The following is a 7,223-nucleotide window of genomic DNA, read 5'->3' on the forward strand; positions in this document are numbered from 1 at the left end:
GGCTTCCTAAAAGAGGGCTCTGACTGAAAGCTTAGGTGGGCTTAACTGCTGCAGTATGAGGTCTTGCTTTTCCCTTCTGCAGGGATTTAGAGACCCTGATGCCTGGGGAATGAGATGCAGTTTTTCAGAACCATATTCACCTGGTTTTCATCCCAGAGCTACCTGTTATTTACTGAAACAGATGAAACATCCATAGTGAGTGAATATGCCTTACAGCTTCCAGGAAGGTCTTTCCTCAAACATCTGTACAGATATCCCAGAATCCCAGAAGGTAAACCTCTAATAAGCATGAGTTCAAGAACTTGCTGTATGGAAGTAGCCTCTATTAAAAGTAACAGAAGAAATAATAGTAGAAAGTAGCTTTTCAAAAACTACAGGTAATACAGAAACCAGATTTGAAAGATGAATTGCCTATGAAACCTAGGCATATCTTTCAGATACCTTGAAATGCTTTCAGGAAAGAATATCGGCTGATAGATCCTTGAGAGACAGAAAAACGTTAGCTGGCAGCAGTCTGATAAGCCTCGCTATTCAGAAAAAAAAGAGAAAAGCACTTCAGGAAAACGAAATCCCTGCTAAAAAATCCTGAAAGTGTGTAAGCTGGAACATAAGAATGGACATACCAGAGCAGACCAAAGTTTAGTGTTACATCTCCTGCAGTGCCATTGATGGAGGCAGAGGAATGATACAGCCAAGCTGAACTTGCAACAAGACTTCCCCCCAGTGTTCCTCAATCCTTCATGGACATGTATCTCACCTGTCATACTTCAGAACTGGTATCTCCTTAAGAGGCTCCACCATCTTTTAGGACTGCAGGATGGCATTAGCTCCTAGGACAGTACAGTATATGGCCACGATGCTGCTTTTCCTCATCTTTTTACAGTCCATGGCAAGAAAGAACTATTGTTTAATTCTTTTGTCCTTTCTTTTCATTTAAGGGATGAATTTAATTGAACACATTTTTTTTCAGCCTGCTTGAATTCAATGGAGAAGTTTCCTGCTGCTGAGGGGCCTTCCTGTCTTTGGCACAGGTTTGGTAAAATGACATTATTTTCATAGGATCATAGAATGGTTTGAATTGGAAGTGACCTTCAAGATCTTCTAGTGCCAACCCTTCTGCCATGGACAGGGACACCTTTGACTGGACCAGGCTGCTCGGAGCTCTGTCCAAACAGGACTTAATTCAATTTAGAAAAAAAAATATACATGCCACATTGTCATCAGACCTACTATTTGATTGCAGTGTTTGGGACAACCTCCTGGTCACTGAGGGCATCATCTGCCAGCTCACATTAGGCAAGACACCTCTGTGAACACAAATCAAAAAAGATTAATGTGCACTCTGCAAAATCATGCTGATCACAGTGTTCAAACAAAAATAATAAATCTTCTCATTAGGAAAAATTGTGTGAAAGGTGGAATGAATGTCTTGGCAAGATGGCAAATTACTTACAAAAGAGCAAGCTGGGCAGACTGCAAAAATGTTCTCATACATCGTGTCAGCCTCATGTTCTTCCAAGTGTTTTAAATAATGTTCTGTGATGGAGTGTGGTATTTCTGAGGGGGCTGCAATTCTCAGAGAGGATTTCCAGGATGTTCTTGGTGGGAAACAATTTAGACTTTCTGTTTTTGATGTCAAGCAAAACAAATATTTAAGAAAGAATCTTCTGCCAGTGTGCAGCTTACAAAGCTAAATATTTATTATTGTTGATAATAGCATAAGAAATAACATACGGTACCAGGTTTTCAATACTGATAAGCTGGTTATTTAATTATATTTATTATTTAATAATAGTTTTATTACACCTTTACTAAGTTTATTGCAAAATAATGTTTTGCTGTTGTCACAAATCAGAGCAGCTTCTGACTTTCTGTTGACAGTTAAACTATCTGTAATACAACAGGATTTTCATGGCAGCATCTAAATTTGGGGTGTCAGGGCATTTGGACTGTTCTTCAGTAACTCAACCAGGGCACTAGCCACCTGGAAAATAACCATAAATGCACAAACCCCAGGTTCAGTAACTCCATCATTGTACAGGTCTCTCTAGCTGGCATTCTGGTATTAATTTGTCTCTTTTTCAAAGTATTGAAAAGGTACTGAAAAAGTATTGAGAGAGACAAGAATGGTCTATATCATCTTCTCCCTTCAGATCTAAAGCTGTTTTGAGAACTTCATAAGGCAGGCTGCCATCTCTGAGAACCTGTAGACTTGTGTGCTCAGGTCATGGGAAAGCATTAAATCTGTCACATTCAGAGATACCAGTGACAAACCAGAGTTTATGTGAATCTCTAATTCACCTTTCACTGCCAGATGCACCAGAACTATATCCCACATGGAGAGTACCTCTCAAGTACCCTCTTTGGATACCATATTTAGAAAATAACTGTCTGTTCAAGATCGTATTACCTTTTTGAGTGTTTCCAGCTTCACAGAAAGCCCATGTTTTCAAAATTTTATTTTATCTAGAGCAGATGGAGTTTCAAACTGTGTGAGTGTTAGCGGGGGCTGGACAAGGTGACTTGCATTATACTTTGGGAAAAGAAATTTTCCGCAGAAATGGTGTTATTGTGATTATCTCTGTTATTCTTACTACAATATGAGAAAAGTAATGACATATTGCTTGATGCTAAGTTCTGAAATAGAAGTTGGGACAGAACCCAGATGTTGGCTTAGTAAACATTGCTCTGTGCTGCTTGCTCCCTGCTTCGCACCAGCCCTTTGTGCTCCTGGGACAGCCAGGCGTTGTGGTTTAAAATGACAAAACCTCTAGTGTTTTTCAACAATTTTATGCATTAGGTGTTGCACTGAGTGAGTGCTCTGAAGTACTGATATCAAGCCCCCCAAGGTTTGAGCCCTCAAGACGTGAATCAAAATTTTCAAGTAATTTTTAAAAGTTGTTAATCAGTTTTTATAGCTAAGCAGAGCTCATTAAGCAATTGCTTGGCTCATTCTTTATTTTATGAAATAGGGAAGTGAATCTCAAGATGAATGGGCTGCCTGAATGAGAGCCACCAGGAATGAAGTGAGCAGAACCGAGCAGAACTGGGGGAAAGATAATTATGACAGTGGGACATTGCAGCGACTGCTTGACCACCTACGAAAAATGGGCCCCTGACTCAAATGGAGGAAAGAATTGCATGTGAGGACTAATTAACATTAGAAGCAAGAGATACAATAAGCAATCTGTAACCAATGAATGATGATGCTTCTGTTTGTTGAGATATATAAATAGTGTAAAGTTTTGATGAGTTAGTGTAAAGCTTTGTGGGTTACAAACTGCCTCCCTCCTCTGTGCAAACTCAAATAAGAAGTAGAAATACATTGCTGTGTATTGATGCTTGGCACTGGGTAATGAGCCTGTATTCAAACCAGTGAGATTGGTAAGGAACTGTTGGTAGAGCTTGTCAGAAATCCCTATCCTCTCTTCTGCCGGGTTCCTACCTCATGGCATTTGTTAATCCTCAAGAAAATAGGAATTATCACCACTTTTCCAGTGTTTTTTAAAAATGGATGTACAAATATACTTGATTCAAAGTGCTTAAGTGCTGTGGATTGTAGGAGACAAAAAAAGTCCTATAGAATGAAGGGCCTTTGTTCACTTCTGTTCACCTCATAAAAAGCAGTTTGGGAAATGTACAGTGGGCATGAAGACTAAAACCAAGTTATTTAATGTGCACATGGACACTGCATGATATATGACTGGTCAAGAGGATGTATGGACAGCAACACAGGAGGTGGCATGCTGCCAGTGTGTGTTTGTTTTAGCTCACAAGAATGTTATGGAGTATCATTTTAGCCAGAGTATTTTTAGCAGTATTACCTAGTTTTACAGTATATAAGACCTTGCTTGATGGCAATAAACTTGATTCTCTTTGGAAGAAGAAAGAGTCCGTGCCCTCATTCACGACAATGGGTCGACTACTATTACATAACTTTTCCCTTGCTTATCATCAGCAGGATTTTCCCAACAGAGTTGATTTCCATTTGAGAAACCTTCCATATTCATAGAGGGAATGGGATGACATCAGGTTGGTGTCCAATCACTAGTGGGGTTACAGGGCTCTATGCTCCACCCTGTGCTCTTCAACAACTTATAATAACCTGGATGCAGGACTTGAAGGTAAATTTGCTGATGACACTAAATTGCAAGGAGCTGTGAACTTCCTCAAGGACAGAGAGGCCCTGCAGAGAGATCTTGATAAATTAGAGGGCTGGGCAATCACCAAACAGATCAAATGCTGGAGAGTGGATTTTTCATTTCCTTTGCTCACTATACAACTCTTCTTAAAATCTACTTCAATAGTCTTCAAATTGCATCTTGAAAAAGGAAAGAAGTGCTATTTGCTGAGATTTAGGAGGTTGACTCAGATTCATTGTCAAACAAACAACCTGGACTAGATGTTCCTGCTCGTGGTTGGGAGGTTGGACTAGATAGCCTTTAAAAGTACTTTTGATACAAACTATTCTATGATTCTTTGATTAACATGTTTGTCCACCTCTAGAAGAGATCAGGTTTGTGTCTACTGGAGTCCTGGTACTGGAATGGAATTGTCTGGTTTAGACATGTTACTTGGTAAAATCACTCTGCACAGGACTCATACATATAACCTGAAGGGAAGCTCCTGAAGCACATGTAACAATGATAAAATAGAGCATACTTTTACACCTCTTTATGTTCTTCAAGTGTTTTCCATTCCTGTTATGTGTTTGTTGACTTTGTGAAGGTACAATTACTCTTATTGGTATTTTGACCAGAGAGATAATGTTCCTACAGCAAGTTAATTTTCTGCAAATTTAGAGGCAAATCTGAAAGAACCAGGAAATCTGAGTAACTTCAGATTTGGGTTTATGTTCCCACTTCTGCACAGTAATTTTTTTTCAGAGAAATCCTAGGTCTGAAAAAGTCCCAGGTCTGAAATCTGCCCCAAACGAAGGAAAAATGTGTGTCTTGATCTGTCTGTGTTTCATTTCTCTGAATTCCAGTAGAGCAAAATCTATTAAAGAGATGTGAGTCAAGAAGACCTCAGGGACAGTATGAAGTTTAGTTAATTGTAAAGCAAAAAACCTCTCTTATGTGCTAAAACCACACCACTATTCGTGAAATCACATTAAAATGAACTTAAATTTAAGCTTGTGCATTTATCTCACTAAACATGTGCTAAACAGGCTTCCTGGGACAAAGGCTTTTTTGAACAGAAGCTATAATTAACGTATTGCAATTCTAGAATAAAAACTGCCACAGAAAAAATCAGTTGTAATCATAATACTATACTCAATACATTGAAATAATCCTACTTTATATTATTTTAACTTCAATATTCAGCTTCTAAACAAAAATTACAAATGGTCAAATTTAAATATTAATCAGATTTTAATTGTAATTACATTTCATGAAACATGAGTTCTAAATAAAACAAAATAATTGCAAATGTGTTGCCAGACTATGTGAAAATTCAAATAACTTCCCCGAAGAATTTACTTAACAGCTACACAAGTAATATATTTTAATAGTTGTAAGAACAAAACTGCAATCCCAAATGCCATACTGTTGTCAAATCTTTTATAGTAAGCAAAGGACAGAAAAAAAACCCCTTGTACATATATTTCAATGACCATTTAAAGCCTAATTCTAGCTTGATTCTGTAAATTAATAGCTCCTATATAATTTATTTTACATATGTGATATCTTTTTTCCTTTTAAGTTTTTAATTGCCCCTTCTTTGTATGGACCTAAATTCCTTAGTTAGGTAAACAAGCAAATATTAAGAATTTTTGTGATTTGCATGCACAAACAGTATCTATAGGTTTCAGTGATGCTTTTTTCTGGATTTACATCAGTGAGTAAGGCCTGACCTTATTCCTGTGACTATGAAAAGTTTTGATCTGATACATTCATGGTGAAGTAGTAGTTAAACAAAATGTCAGTTCAGAACTTTGCTGGCAGGATCTCTGTGTACTTTGAGGAAAGAGTATGAAAAACATATGCTCACCTCATTTAGCTTGTCTGAATGTGCTGCAAGAATTTTTTGTGTCTGTTTCCTCCTTCCAAAGAATTTCCCCATTTCTCTACAAACCCTGATGATTATAACTCAGTTACTTTCCTCTTACAAAATTTCCTGTTTATTTGTTAAACAGTGTCCTGTATCTTCCTTGGACACGTCAGACAGTACTAAAACACTGTGTTTAGTACCGGTGAAGTGAACATGTCCAGGAAAATATTTGGGTACAAAGCCTCAGCTGTCTCTGATTTTCAGAAGGTATTTGTCATTGTTTTGGATCAGGACAGCTGCTATACTCCTGGTTTGGTTTAATGGTTAGCTTGTTGTAAGGACCTTTTCTTGCAGGAACTCTTGGGAGCAAACCCTTAGTTCTGGAAGCCAAAATTCTTGTTAGAGGAATGGGACCTGACAAAGCAGATAAATGAACATCTGAAGGATCATTCAAAATTGGTTGAAATACTTAATAAAGGTTGAACAGTTAAAAAAGTCAGTAGGTGTGGGTAACACAGCTATTTATTTGTGTGGTTTATCCTCTGGCTGTCAAAGATGTAGAAATCTGGAAGGTTTCAACACAGGGGATTTGTTGGTAACTAACGGCTTTCCAAAGAAGTTGCTTGGATTTACATTCTAATGTTATTTTCTCGGTCTGTTTATCTGTCTCTTAAGTGTTAAGGACAGTGTTTTCTGTCTGAAAAGGAATTTTTTTCTCCTTTGTGGATTCTTTCCATCTGCAGGTGGTGCAGATGAGACCCGGTGAGAACTGTGCCTGGGAATTGGGAATGTACATCTGTAACTCATTTCTAGTACAAAACTTTAAATATGATGTGGTAAATAACAGTGTGGTCCTGAAACACTGTTGCTTTACAACAACTGAATAGTCATTACATTATCACTGTAGTGTTCATACTCTGAGGAGAGGCTCTATTCTTTTCCTGTTCAGAAGTTAGAAATTACCATGCCGATCTGCATACCTGGTTTTCATGACTAGCCTAACAAAAATTTGCTGTGCCTCTGTGTAATTGCAATATTTACTTGCTTCTTCCTCTGCCTGTTTGTTCCCTTCATTATTTGATAATTTTAAACAGTATAGGAAAATTCTTCTGAGAAGTTTGTACAGACCCTGGTACAATATAAGCTACTTCTGGGGTCATATATGGTACTATCATCACAGTGAATTTTTAAATTATCTTCCCCTCCTTTTTTACTTTCGCAATCAGCTG

The sequence above is a fragment of the Motacilla alba genome, chromosome 4, assembly GCF_015832195.1.
Source record: "Motacilla alba alba isolate MOTALB_02 chromosome 4, Motacilla_alba_V1.0_pri, whole genome shotgun sequence".
Classification (NCBI taxonomy): Eukaryota; Metazoa; Chordata; class Aves; order Passeriformes; family Motacillidae; genus Motacilla; species Motacilla alba.